Here is a 15,579-nt window from a genome sequence, read left to right on the forward strand (position 1 = left end):
ATTCCACATTGTAAACAAATAGAATTTATATTCCAATTAAAATGCAATAAATGTCACATCAGAGAAAAAAGCAACAAACTTTACAATGCCTACAGTAACTCCTTTTAAAATTTAGAAATAAGCCAGATACAATGGCTCATGCCTTTAATCTCAGCACTTGAAAAACTGAGACAGGAGAATTGTTGCACTCTGAGGCTGGCCTAGGGTATGGTTAGTTATAAGCTAGACTGGGACACGTGAACTGTTGTCAAACGCAGAACAAAGCAAAACAGTGTGTGTGTGTGTGTGTGTGTGTGTACAAATATACTAAATAGATTAAAAGTTTAAAACTTCAAAACTTATATGCCATGAAATACTATCAATATATAGAAATGAAAAATATTGATAGAACATAAATATTACCAAGGCTTAAGATAATCACTTCACATGATAATTACAAAAAGTTATAATAGAGTGATAGAATATAATGCATCAGAAATATGGGGTTAGAGTTAGGGTTAGCCATACTTGATGAAAATTTAGACTTTATGATAAACTTTGTTAGAAAATACAAAAGTATCTCAAATTAATTACCTAAGCTTTAGACATAGAAAAACATTTAGGAGAAATTTGTGCTCGTATAATATATTCTGAAATTTTTCTCCTTCCCCAAATCTTCCCATCCCTCCACACCTACCTAAGTAGAAACTAAAAATTTTTTTTTGGTTTTTCAAGATAGGGTTTCTCTGTAGCTTTGGAGCCTGTCCTGGAACTAGCTCTTGTAGACCAGGCTGGCCTCGAACTAACAGAGATCTGCCTGCCTCTGCCTCCCATGTGCTGGGATTAAAGGTATGCGCCATACTGCCCAGCTAGAAAAAGTAATTTTAAAGTAAATTAATCCCAAGAGCAACATAAACAAAGCAGTAACAAGGGATGCAGAGAAATCAGTTAAGTAAAATAACAACAAAAATCAAAAAAATAAAAAACTGACTTGAAAAAATTAAGTAAAATTGGTAACATCCATCCAGACTTATCAACAAGAACACAGATGTCTTATATAAGTACCTACAAGGAGATATGTCATCAGAAATCAAAAATAAATAAGAAAATTACTATACCAATTAATCTTACAAAGTATATGAGATGGAAGACGTCTTGGAAAAAGACAAACTACACAAAAAATAGGAAACAATAACATATCAACTAATAAAACTAAATTCTAACTAGAACTCTTTCCCAAGAGAAGCCCCAGGACCAGATGACACCAGTTGTCACCTTTATGAAACATTTCTTTAAGTACTAGTTTTACAGAATGCTAGAGAGTATGTAAAGAAAAATTAGTTTCAGACACATTTTATGAAAATAGCATTCTGGTGACAAATGAAAAAATATAAAATTAGATTTTCAGACTAGCATCTCCTTTGAACACAAATTTGAAAATGAAAATAAAAATTTTAGCCAACTAAATACAATGTATAAGAGTAATTGTATGCTGTAACTGAATAGAATTTGTCCTTGGAATTCAAAGTCGGTTTAACCTTGAAAAATCAATGTAGTTCATTCAATTAACTTAGAACAATTTTTTATAGATACAGAAAAGGCTACTGATACAATGTGAGAGCTCATTCATAATCTCCAGCAAACTAGGAAAACAAATTCCTTTACAGAAGGTCATCTAAGGAAAATCTGCACATCAGTCACATTACTGCAAACAGTAAAAGGATAACATCTTGAGCTTCACACACTGAAAGGGCAAAGATCCATTACCATTGTCTCTCTCTATCTAATATCACACTACATGTAGTAGTAAGAGGAATAGAGTTAAAAAAATTAAATGTCATGCAGATGGGAAAGGAAGAATTAAAATTGCATCTATATGTAGAATGTATCATAACTTAGGAAGAAAACCACAAAACTGCTACATGGCTCCTAAATTAATTGAATCGTGAAGAATGAAAGATCATATGTTAGGGGCTATCAGATGGCTCAGCATGTCAACATACCTGTCACCAAACCTGACAACCTGAGTTTGATTCTCAGGAGCCACATGGTAGAAAGAGAGAATCATCTAACCAACTCTGGCAAGTCCTGGGCCCCATTCCCCCCTCACACACAACATAAACACACACACAGAGACACACACACTAAATAAAATATTAAAACCTTTAAAAATCAATTATATTTCTGGCTATAAACAAGGAACAAATTTAAATGTCTAAGTCTACAGCTCTGCCACCTGCAGCACACACACTGGTCTCAGGCCTAGGCTGTCTTCACTTCACACTTGCCATTGCTCTTGGCAAACATTCCATGGTCCTGGCATCTCATCTCCAATAACCTGGAGTCTCCACTGCTACTAAGGCTGCATCTTCAGCACAGGCTCATCTTGGTGTCTCCATGGAGCTGTACTAAACTAACCTATTCACACAATTCAAGACCACCTGCCAGGGATGGCGCTACCTAGTAGGTTGGGCTCTCCTCCATCAACAGTAATCAAGACAACCTCCCACAGACATGACAACAGGCCAATGTCATATAGACAATTCCTCAAATGAAACTTTCCTCTAAGATGACTCTAGGCTGTGTCAGATTGACGATTAAAATAACCAGGGCAGCCTTCATTTTGGCAAAACTAGCAGTTGAAAGTTTTCCAGAAATCATAGCTTTCCCTAAAGATTTTGTAGTCTAAATAATTGCCTTCAACTCCATAGACTTATGCCTCTTTTGTAGGTATAAATAAACCAGTATAATGATGATGTTGACTTTAACTTTTTGATGTCTGATGCTGACAGATTTTAAGCTATGTTTTATCCTCCTCCTTTCCTTGTGAACACATCTAAACAGACTCATAAGAAAGTCCAGGCTTTTTTCTCCTTTGCCACCAGCAGGAGATTTGAACTACGCAAGCTCTTGCCCTAATAGTGCAGCTCTGATCCTAATCCCACACTGTAACCGGAATAAAAATTCAGGCAATTTTCTTTGTTTTTCTCATTTTGGATGTGCTTGAACAATTCTCTCAACTCTATAATAAATAAATATTTTCATGCCCTGTTAACATATGGAATATCATCAGTTCCGGTTGTAGAATCAGTTTTGAATGAGGGCCCATGAGACTACAGGTAACCAAGTAAATGTCTTCACGCTACATAAACTAAATCTCTGCTTTTGAGTACAGTGGAATTTTACTGGCTACTGAAGAAAACAATGTGCTCTGCACAAACTATATGGACTCAGTCATCACCAAATAAAGTCACAAATTGTTTTGGGATGTTGGGGGTTACGAAATTTAGTCTCCCTACTTAGTACATGATCAGTTACAAAGCAGAACATAGCTACTCAAGGATCAAGGTAAAAAGTGTGGGTATGTCATTTTGATGGGACAATTAGTAAGTGGATAATTATAATAGGTGTGTTTATGGCACTGTTACCTCACAAAATTTAGTAGCAAACAATGTTTTTCTTTGTCTGCCTCACTAGACTCCATTTTCTACCTAGACAGAAAATGTTATTTTGTAGATATCTATTTTTAAATAATATCTAAAACTTAGTTTTGTGCTGCTATTTTGCAGTGACTAAAGGATTCACATAAATTGATTTAAAAAACATAAACACAAAATGCCATTAAAAGATAGTGATTTAAGATCTTAAGGCAGTAATTTATTACTCAGTTTAATTTGTGTTTTCACAGTCTTCTTTATACTTCTCAGTGATGACATTTCAGTTTACCTAATTTTAAAAAATGTATAAAACGTAACAAAAATAAAAGACTATAATTTACCTTTCAAATATTAAATCCTTAGTTACATAAAAACATAACAATTGATGGTGAAAGTAGAATGGTAGTTAGAGAGAATCTGGTCATGTTTAAGACTGAGGAACTATTCTTTAGAAATTCATAATCACAGATGATCTCACACTCCATCTTACCTGCACTCCCTATGCAGTGTTTGATTTTAATGCATCAGCTTAAGTAGGCCATGATACCCTTTCTTTAATTGTTTATTTTTTTTCAAATGCTAGCATACATCTTGCAAAGGAAGCATTTTTTAGGTATTCTTTATACTTAAATCAGTAAAGTCTTGAATATAGTAAACTGTCCTCCATTATAGAATGTACCTGTTCTTAATCCTTGAAGTTTCCTTCAGGAAAAAGACTGAGCTACCCTAAGAAGGAAGTCTGCTTCCAGACTGCCTTTAGACACAAGGCTACAACTTCAACTCTTTCCCGGGTTTCCAGCCAGCCAATTTACTCTAGATTTTCGACTTTAGACTCTTGTAAATGTATGGCCAATTCTTTAAAATGACTGATGATTAATTGACAGATACACACATATGTACAGACATGCTAGTGGCTGTTTCCTCTAGAGAATACTTATTAAGATACTTTTTCCCAATTTATTCTCTACCATTCATCCTGAGTCATCTTTCTACAGTACAAATTCTACGATGTTACATCTGTTTTTTAAATCCATTGCTATGAGAAAAATATTCAAATTTCTTATGCAGTTTTAATACATGCCCTGTAGGGTCTTTTATGAAATGATTACTCACTATCATTTAGCCTATGAGGTCCCTAAGATCTTTTGAAATGTAGTTAGAAATGCTAATTTTTATTTTCTTTTAAGAGGATCAAACTCAGGCAATTTTTATACAGTGCATAGTGTTGGTTCTGGAAGCTTGCCTGGACTGTGTTTTCAGCCTTCCCAGTAAATTATTTAGCATGCCTTTAAAATAAACACATTCATACAAATTTAATCTCTTTTGAACTAGAAATACTAATTCTAGGAAGAAGCAATGCTTTTAAAGAGATACAAGAATCTCAGTAAACATTAAGCTACAACTATCACTTAGAACTTTGAATACCTCATGCCAAATGTCCTAACTGAATGTGAACCCCAAGTTTTATAAGATGCAATAGTTACTACTATAAAAATTGTGCCAGAAGTTTTCTAATTCTTTCATCGTAGTAGGTATAGCTTGACAAGCGTTCAGTAACCTTGAAAAGAAGATCTAGGTAGATCTACTAGGAAAGCAACTTAGAATAGCAGAAGGGTAAGCTGACAGTAAGAAAACCTAGAGAAAAAACAATATAGGAGATTTTTTAACCTAACTGCATTGCATACATATATGAAAATGATAGAGAACAAACTTAATTTTAAAATTCTAGAAGAATGAACTAATAAATATGTTACAATCTTAAAGTAACTGTGGCAGAAGAGAATTATAGTTTGTTATGCTAAGTTTCTCATTATGACAGTTTTTAACATATTATAACTAAGTAACATTGTTTGGAGTCAGTGAAAAAAACAGAGGAAACAGCCCATTGTATAAGAATAAACGAGGGCAATATACTCTAATTGCAGCAGATACAGTCAGTGAGGACACTGACAAATAAATCCCTTTGGCCGTTACAATTGTTACATATACAACTGGTCTTTAGCTGTCAACATCCAAGATATTTTCTTGACAATGGCACTTATTCTACCTATATGAAGAACAGGTCAGAAGTGTTAGAGAACTATACATGGCCCTTCTATTATCTCGTACCATCCTCAAGTAATAAATGATAAGTGCTGACTGTCTAACTCTTTAGGAGAATAATAGTTACATGTACTAAAATATTTTTATTTTTATTTTGTGTTACTGGGCATTGAGTCCAAGGCCTTAAGCATGTCAGGATGCTTAAGCTATCAGTGAGTTATAGCTACAGTCTTTAAAAAATACATGTATTTATTTTCTTTTTGATACCTATATTGTGTCACGCATTTGCCCAGGCTGCACTTGAACTTGTGAGCCTCCTATTGGGGCCTTCTTAGTAGCTTGTATTATATATTAACTCCACCACACTAGGTTAAATGTGATACTTAAAACTTTCTAAGACTGAAAATTCCAAGTCTAAAAGCGTTCACAGGTAATTAATTTTTATCAAAAAAGTAAAAAATACTAAAGATAAGATCAATTTTACAACTTATATAAGAACAAATAATTTCTTACTAAATTCATCAAAGATACTATTTCTCTTAATAACCACACCAGTCAAAAATCTTGCTTGAAAAGACAACTACAGATCAATGTTCTTAATATCACCTCCTAATGTTTCAGAAAATATTTTTCTAATAGAAAAAGCTAAAGAGTTAAAGAAAGCATGGTTGCTACAGCTACAGGTAGGAAAAAGGCTGGAATATGAGATAACATGATTTGATTTTTTAAAAAATAATAAAGTTCTTACATCTTAATACATTAATAGCTATATGAATCAAATTTTCTCTTAACTCCATGTGGTGATTTAAATAAAAATGGTACCCATAGACTCATAGAGAGTGGCATTATTGGATGTGTGGCCTGGCTGGAAAAGTGTGGCTTTGTTGAAGGATGTCATGGGGGCGAGCTTTGAAGTTTCAGAAGCTCAAGCCAAGCCCAGGGTCACTCTCTTCCTGCTGCCTGACAATCCAGAATTAGAACTCTCAGCTATTTTTCTAGCACTATGTCTGCCTGCCTGCTGCCATGCTTCTGGCCATGAAAATAATAAACTAAATCTCTGAACCTGTAAACCAGCCCAATTAGATGTTTTCCTTTAGAAGAGTTGCTGTAGTTGCTGGGTGGTAGTGGCACAAACCTTTAATCCCAGCACTTGGAGAGGCAGAGGCAGGAGGATCTCTGTGAATTCAAGGCCACAGAGTTGTAACTCTAGAGTTAGTTTTAGGACAGGCTCCAAAGCTACAGAGAAACCCTGTCTTGAAAAACAACAACAACAGTAAAATTAAATAAATAGAAAGAAAGAAAAAAGATAGTAATAGAAAAAAAAGAATAGTTTAAAAGAAATAAAGTCTTTAAAGAGAGAAATAAAATAATAATAATAAAATGAATAACTCACTTAGATATGGGAAATACACGGAGTCTGTACCATTTATGCTATTGTGTTGCCTTTGAATTTTTGATTGATGATGAATGTACAATAGTTGCTGACAGACATTAGATTATAGAAACTGCTAAATTAAATCAACTTCAAAATGGAAGTCAAAATGTGTATTGCTTTGAGAAGAGGTCATGCTTTTGTTCCCACAGAAAATAAAAGGCTATGAATTCATTCAGGGTTGAAGAAGATCAAGTTTGATTGAGTAAGACCCCCTTGAAAATACTGCCTACTGACATGAAGAAATAAACCTTAGAAAACTACATGACATGTAATGTATATTTTACCTGCTCAAATATTAAATAAGCAATCATCTTTGGATAACTTGTATACAACACACAGTATATACTTGCTTTAATGCAGATGTGTATATTACCTTTAAAAGTTTATGTACTTTCAGAGCAAGGGGATAAGACACTAATAAAGAGCACATCTGTTGCAGTTTCCTCAGAGTTCTGCTTTCAGAACAGCTTCAAGGCTACTGGCTGAGATGGTCCAGCCTCACAGACTTCTCCAGCCAGCATTTGACCATTATCTTAACTTTCTCAGGGTCCCCCAATGATGCCAGTGCCCCCAGACAAAAGGAAGCAGTCTAGAGAAAACAACATCATCATTTAAGGAGGTTTGGTTATAAGTTGTTATTGGTCATGGTCAGAAGAAAAACTAAACAAAGAAGATAAAGTCAAAGATTTCTTTCTAAAGAAAAAAGGAAGATACAATATAGAAATGAGATAAAAAGGTAGATAATCGAGTCTACTTTAATCCAAAAAGCACCTATTAATCTCAAAATATTTTATATTGGTATGGATTTCAATTTACTGATACAAGTTTGAAGGTTTTTGTTATACTATATGTATGTTTCTACTCTTGCTTGGGGTATTGTGCCTCTGAAGCTCATTTAAACATGTAATGTATAATTAAGTAATACAAGTTAGTAGTTAGTCATCTACAATAAAACTTGTAGTCATGTTAGGTATGTTTTCAAGGTTAAACAGATATATTTAGATAGATAGATGGTCTTCAAACACGTCACAGACCTACGGAATATGGCATTGAGAGGTTTAATAACTTAAGGCTTTCCACGACAAGACACACCTGCTCCTGGCGGTGTCAATTTACTTCAAAAAAAGATGATGGGCATTGAAGGACCTCCATATGAAGTTTGCTTTCTTCATGGCAAATGATAGCCATTTGGGCAATAAAAACTGTTCTTGCTTTGACTGATGACAGCATGCTGTCCAAACTGGACCAGCAGAATGCAAAAGAAAGTAACTGCCAAATTTTGCCAAGACAGGTAGGACAGTTTAAGATTACCTGCTTCTCCCTTTCCGCTCGGCCGTTCCCCTGCACGGGAGGCAGCCATGGCGCCCAGCCGGAATGGCATGATCTTGAAGCCCCACTTCCACAAGGACTGGCAGCAGCGAGTGGACACTTGGTTCAACCAGCCAGCACGCAAGATCCGAAGACGCAAGGCCTGGCAGGCAAAAGCCCGCCGCATTGCCCCGCGCCCCGCGTCCGGACCCATCAGGCCTATCGTGAGGTGCCCCACAGTGCGTTACCACACCAAGGTCCGAGCTGGCCGGGGCTTCAGCCTGGAGGAACTCAGGGTGGCTGGTATCCATAAGAAGGTGGCTCGCACCATTGGCATCTCCGTGGACCCAACGAGGCGAAACAAGTCCACCGAGTCCCTGCAGGCCAACGTGCAGCGCCTGAAGGAGTACCTTCTGCTCCAAAGAAGGGAGATAGTTCGGCTGAAGAACTTAAATTGGCCACTCAGCTAACAGGACCTGTGATGCCCATCCGGAATGTTTATAAGAAGGAGAAAGCCAGAGTCATCACAGAAGAAGAGAAGAACTTCAAGGCTTTTGCCAGTCTTCGCATGGCCCGGGCCAATGCCCGGCTCTTTGGCATCCGAGCAAAGAGGGCAAAGGAAGCTGCAGAGCAGGATGTTGAGAAGAAAAAGTGATGTGCTTTTGGAATATTGCAATAAATTTTCCATAAAGCAGAAAAAAAAAGATTACCTGCTTCTCAAAAATGTCTGTAAGATATACTAGCCCTGTAGGCCAAAGATGGATGCCTCAATATTGCAGAGAAACTGTGAGTGACTGTCCAGGAAGCCAGATGTCCCTGTTGTTAGATAATATTACATTCTTCTGGGGTCTTTGATAGAGTTAAAGACTAAATAGTTAAACTTATAGTTTTCCTTAGTTATAATAAAAAATAAATTAAGTATAAAACTTTAGATTTACAAAGATAAATAATAGAGTATTTTTTCTCCAAATTTGCCAAATACAAGGGAACAATATACTGTGACTGTAATTCCTACCTGATAACTGTTTTACTGTGTTTTACTATGTTAAAGTTAGAACCTTCCTTTTTAATTGGACAAAAGGGGGGAAATGTAAAATAATTCTGTTGTACACTTTGAATATGTGTTGCTCTCATTTGTTTAATAAAGTGCCAACTGGCCAATAGCTAGGCAGGAAGAATTTAGAATGGAGAGTCAGAGTGGGAGAACACTGGGAAGAAGGAGAGCAGAGTCACTCAGAGACACAGAAAGAAGCAAGATTGACATACCATACTGAAAAAGAGGTACTGAGCCTAAGATATCAACTGAGCATTTATAATTAATAATAAGTCTCTGTGTGGTTATTTGGGAGGTGGCTGGTGAGACAAAAACTTCCACCTGAACTTTATAAGCCAAGAGAGAACAGAATAACACATTGTATCTTCTGGAAGAAAACAATTTCTAAGCAAGACATTGCAAAGCTTTTCAGAAACAGAAGAGAAATAAAAGCCTTTCAAAAAAAAAACCCAAAAAACTCAAGAAGGTCATCACCACTAGACAATTACAAAATATGGTTCAGGAAGTCCTACATCCAAAAGCAAAAGGTAACTACTATCATGAAAATATGTAACTCACCAGAGGAGATTCACAAGAGAGAAAAAGGAAAGAATCAAACCTTATAAAAGCAATAAACCACAAAATCATAATTAGCAATAAAAAAGGAAATAAAAAACACTAACTATTCAAAACACCCAAAAGAAAAATGACAAAAACAACAGTAGTAGTGGTAGTTTTGACTCAGTTGTGACCTTGAGTGTAAATGGATTACATTCATCAGCTAAAAGAGGGTTCAAGAGGAATAATGGAACAGAAAGCGTTAAATTGGGGTGGGGATAGGATGGCCTCTATCCAATAAACCATCGAATAGAGGAAGGAAAATGGGGAAGGATAACTAATAGTAAAAGCCTTTTGAAAAGTCATAAACCTATTGCTGTAGTAGCTTCTAAAAATATATTCATGTACAAATACACACATAAAAAGAATTTTTATGGAGTTACCCTACAGTAGGGGAACAATAACCCAACTAGATAACACATGCTAGCAAATAAAAAAAAATACCTGAAATGGGTTAACTCTTTTTGAGTTGTGATAAAATAGGATCTCATAGATCCACAAGCATTACAAGCTTTTGCTGATGTCACCGATCGCCCTTCAGAACTTGACAGCAATACCATACTGCTAAAGACATCACATACTTGAGCCATAGAATATGGAGAAACCAAGACACAAAAGGTAGCTTAATGATGCAACTCAAAAAGTTGGAAAAACAAGAACAAACCAAATTTAAAACCAATCGATGACAAGAAATAATAAAAATACAAAGAGAACAATACAAAGAACCACCAATCTAAGACATGGTTCTTTGAGAAGATAAACAAGATTGACAGACAAAGGAAAGAGTGGATGCAAATTAACAGAATCCGAAATGAACAATAGGAAAACATTATAACAAATACCAAAGAAATTCAAGAACCTGCTGGGAAGTGGCTTTTCTCAAAGACACTGACTTACAGAACCAAGAAGCAGAGTACAGAGTGGCTGAGGAGAGGGAGGGAGAACCGCCAACAACACCTTATAGCCTTTGATCTTCCACACTCTGGGACCTGAACAAAGAAATGGCTGACTCAGGGGTTCCCACTGGCCCCTCCTCCACAGAGAGAACACTAAGGAATGATCCAACTGACACCTGAAAGGGAACAAAGGCTGTGGGTGCCAGATATAAATTCAGACAACATGGCAATGGTATAGATACCCAGAATGACTTCGATAAGTTGGCTGCAATGAGATATACAAGGAACCGTGACGAAGGATAAAAGTCCTTTTTATGTAACTTGTTATGCAACAAATTCTGGCAAGAGCCACCTTTGTGCAATTCTGTATTCTTGGACGCAGGGGCATCTCTTACCTAGAGTGAATAAAGTATGTCAGATACACCTGTGGCTCTGACAGTCTTCCTTCCTTTCCCTGCCCCTCACAGCCATCTGCTCCTGGTTCCCATTACCACTCAGGGAAGATGCGCTAAAACTCAGCCTCAGGAGTAGGGAGACAATTCCAGACATCAAGCCAAGTAAGAGCCAGAGCTTTAGAAAGATGCAAGCATAGCCAAACCCCAGCAGGAACCAGAGCTAGAACCAAGCTCAGAGGTAGAGCTTGATCCAGAGATACGGAGTCCTCGGAAATATGGAGTACAGGACTGGGGCCTCCCATTGCAGAGCGACTCCAGTAACAAGACAGGTTTTAGGAGCCAGAGAAGGAACAAATGAGATGTTAGATGGAACTCAGCAATAAGTTTTATGTCCTGTGTATGCAACCCTTTCTCCCTATACCCACTTATTTATTTAATGCCCAATGTCAATTTAGCAGGTCTGCTCACCTCTGTCCTTTTCTTGCCCCATATCCTTTAAAAAAAAAAAAAAATACAGTTTTCACTTTTCTCTCGATCTTCTTTTTTTGTCTTTCCTTCCTTCTTTCTTTCTTCCTCTTTTTTTTGGGGGGGGTGGAGTGTATGTGTTATAATACAGGGTTTCTTTTTTAAGACAGGTATAACAATCCTGGATGTCCTGGACTCACTTTGTAGACCAGGCAGGCCTCAAACCCACAGAGATCCACCTGCCTCTGCCTCCTGAGTTCTTGGATTAAAGGCGCATGGCACTACCGCCTGGCTTCATTTCTCTTTTATCACTGGCAAAGAGCACTGAGTGCCCAGCCCAGGTTTGTAAGTCTCTAGAGCTGCTGAGAGGTCTGGTAGTTCTAAGATACCTGACAGCATATCTTCATCTCTTTTTCGTCTACCGTTAGCCAGCCTCCACTCCTCCCTGTCATACCTACACACACCCTCAGTGCTCCTAAAGTTCCCTTTTCTATTTATATTCTCCCCTGGCCTGGCTAGTTTTGTGTCAATTTGACACAAGTTAGAGTTGTCTGAAAGAAGGGAACCTCAATTGAAAAAAATGCCTCCATAGGATCCAGCTGCAAGGCATTTTCTTAATTAGTGATTGGTGTGGGAGGACCCAGCCCATGGTGAGTGGTACTACCCCTGAGCTGGTGGTCCTGGGTTCTATAAGAAAGAAGGCTGAACAAACCATGAAGAGCAATCCAGCAAGCAGCACCTCTTCATGGCCTCTGCACCAGATCCTGTCTCCATGTCCCTGACCTGTTGGAGTTTCTGTCCTGACTTCCTTCAATGATGAACAGCGATGTAGAGTGTAAGCCAAATAAACCCTTTCCTCACCAACTTTGTTTTGGTAGAGGTGTTTCATCTACTGCAAAAGATGCTACAATGAGGGTTAAGAGATACGTTGATCTTTGTATAGAATGAGTCATTATGAGTTGGCTTACTATTATGTCCTTTAGCACAGTAAGAGTAGTTTCTTCCCTAGGGCCTGGGCCTATCCACCACAGGTTCGTGGGCCCAATATTTGTAGCAGGTATGGGTTTCAATCCGTAGAGTGAACCTTAAATCCAAGGTTATTCCCATATTGTTCATGCCATTATTATACTAGTGGATGCGCCACTATTGCACAAGTGGACATGTCTTACCAAGTCAACCATTACTGTAGCTGAGTAATATAAGTGATTGCTTTTCTACTCCAGAGCATGCATAGCATCTTCCAGCATGGTGAAAGCTAGCCTATAGGCGTGAAACTTCCAGGTGAGTGCCATCTTGATTTCTCTGTGTTCTTGTGACTCAACTAGGTAGCATCTTCAGTAATACGGACTTACTGTCTAGTTATGGAAGGTAAAAAGCTTTGGCAATCATCGGTAATGTTTGGGAGGATCTATGGAACCTCAATGGCCAACGACTCCAAAAGAAGTAACCCATTCGTGGCACTGTACCCTGCTAGCCTGTGGGGTCTAGCAGGGGCATTATTCTTCCATTAAAGGGTGACTCCATTTAAACTCTTATTATATATGTGTAGCATGTAATACATAATACATATATATCTTATGAAGTTCTGGGGTGGTAAGTTTCCATATGACTTTCCAAAGTATTTAGAATTTTTACCCCTTTCTTTTATTCTTTTCTCTACCCTGCCCTCCCATTACCCACCCCATTAAGCCCTTCCTGTTCCATTATTTTCCTTTAACCCTTTATACCACTGTGTTCTATCTCCCCTTCCCTGAAGTCCTCTCTTCCATACAGCACCTTAATAATTTATTAATCTCTATGTGCATTGAAGGAAACACACATATCTGGAGATACAAAACTAACATTCACAAAGGAAAAAATAGGACATTTGTTTAGAAATAAAATGATTACTTCAAGATTCATCTACCTACCTGTGAATTTTAGTTTTATTTTTCTTAACAGATGAATAATATTCAATTTTTTAACATACCATATTGTTGGGAAATATTATTTTCAGGTGTGTGACTTTTGTTTACACTGCATTTGTTTAACTCTGTGAAGCTGTGTTACTGTGCCTGTTTAAAACACCTGATGATCCTAATAAAGAGCTGAACAGCCAATAGCAAGGCAGGGGCAAGGATAGGCGGGGCTAAGAGGCAGAGAGTATAAATAGAAGGAGAACTCTGGGAGGAGAGCTAGTGAGGAGCAAGAGAGCAAGGAGAAGAGGACATCAGGGACCAACCAGCCAGCTATAGAGCAAGCCATGGAGAAAGAAGACAAGAAAGGCAAACAAAAATAAAGACAAAAGCCCAGAGGCAAAAGGTAGTTAGGATAATTTAAGAAAAGCTGGCAAGAAACAAGCCACGCTAAGGCAGGGCATTCATAAGTAATAATAAGCCTCCATGTGATTTATTTGGGAGCTGGGTGATAGGACCTCAAAAAGCCAAAAGAGCTTAACATCTCACAACACCACATTCCTTATCTATTCATGGACATCCAGGTTGTTTCCCTTTCCTGACTCTTGTGATTAGAGACATAATGAATGTAGATGAGCAAGTTTCCCTACAATAGGATACAGAGTTTTCCTATTTACTTTTCTACTACTGTAGAGACACCATGACCAAGGCAACTTATAAAAGAAAGCCTAAAATTGGGGGCTTGCTTACACTTCAGAGGGTGAATTCCTGACCATCACAACAGGAAGCGTGGCAGCAGGCAGGCAGGCAGGGTGCTGAAACGAGCTGAGACAGCACTTCTGATCCACAAGTTGGGGGCAGAGATAGAAAGCCCCGACTTGGCATGGGCTTTTGAAGCTTCAAGTGACACACCTCTTCCAGCAAGGTTACATTTCTAATACTTCCCAAAACACTTCAACGAGGGCTCAAACATTAAATATGTGAGCCTCTGTGGGCCAATCCCATTTAAACCACCACCACAGAGTTCTTTGCGTATACGTCCAAGAGGGGTTTAGCTAGTCATATAGAGGCTCTATTTCTAGCTTTGAGAAGGATCTCCACACTGATATCCATAGTGACTGCACCTATTTACAGCGAATAAATGTTCCTTTCCTGGGCCAATAAGCTCACGTATATTCCCTACTTCCTCCTCCATCAGATTCGGGGTACCAAATCTTATACTGAAATCTTTGATATACTGGAGTTGAGTTTTATGCAGGATGAGAGAGAAAAATCTAGTTTTATTCTTGCACATGTCATTAACCAGTTTTGCCAGCACCAATGTGTGTTGTTCTCTTTGTCAAAATAAAGTGACTGTAGAAGTATAGAATATTGTTCTTAAGATTTTTTTAAATCTATGTTTATGTATGAGCGCCTGCATGAATGTATGAGCACCATGTGTACGCCTGTTGCCCTCAGCAGTAAACCCTCTGTAATGGAGTTATAGACCATTAGGAGCCACCCTACTGATGATAGGAACCAAACTCAGGACCTCTGCAAGAATAACAAGTACTTTTGCAGCTGAGCCATCTCTCCAAGTTCCTAGATGTGGTATCACACAACAGTTTTATAAAACATTACAGGTAAAAGAAACTGGATCAGAGAATGCACGAGATGTCTCAGAAATATTTCTTATACTTAAATGTAAATCTTAAAATAAAAGGTTTAATTTACCAAAAAAAAGGGAGACTATGTTAAAATGCATTTGGGAATAAACCTATAGCACATTATTATAAAAGAAGCTGTCAAATTAATGACTGCTTCTACCTTAAGAAACTAAAAAGGGACAAACTAAACCCAAAGTAAATTTTAAAAAAGATCAAAGTAGAAACTTAGAACAGAGGTAAATAATAAAGAAATAGAAGTCCAAAAGTTCAGTCTTTGTGTATAACTGACAAACTTCTAACTAGACTGATCAGAAAAAGAAAACGACACAAGTGAGCAATAACAGAAGCTAAAGAAAGAACATCAACAGTGATCTCAAAGGCAAAAACTATACTAAGAAATTTGACAGTAGTGATTTGAGCAATAGTTAT

General features: G+C 37.5%; 1 protein-coding gene and 1 pseudogene across 10 annotated transcripts in view; one reads left to right on the forward strand and one right to left on the reverse strand.

Annotated features, from left to right (window-relative positions):
- Stxbp5l (syntaxin binding protein 5L) overlaps positions 1-15,579 on the reverse strand; it is a 229,221-nt gene that overhangs the window by 171,181 nt on the left and 42,461 nt on the right. The gene's annotated exons all lie outside the window — the stretch shown is intronic.
- Positions 8,227-8,889, forward strand: LOC130870771 (60S ribosomal protein L13-like; annotated as a pseudogene).

The sequence above is a fragment of the Chionomys nivalis genome, chromosome 3, assembly GCF_950005125.1.
Source record: "Chionomys nivalis chromosome 3, mChiNiv1.1, whole genome shotgun sequence".
In the NCBI taxonomy this organism is placed as follows: domain Eukaryota; kingdom Metazoa; phylum Chordata; class Mammalia; order Rodentia; family Cricetidae; genus Chionomys; species Chionomys nivalis.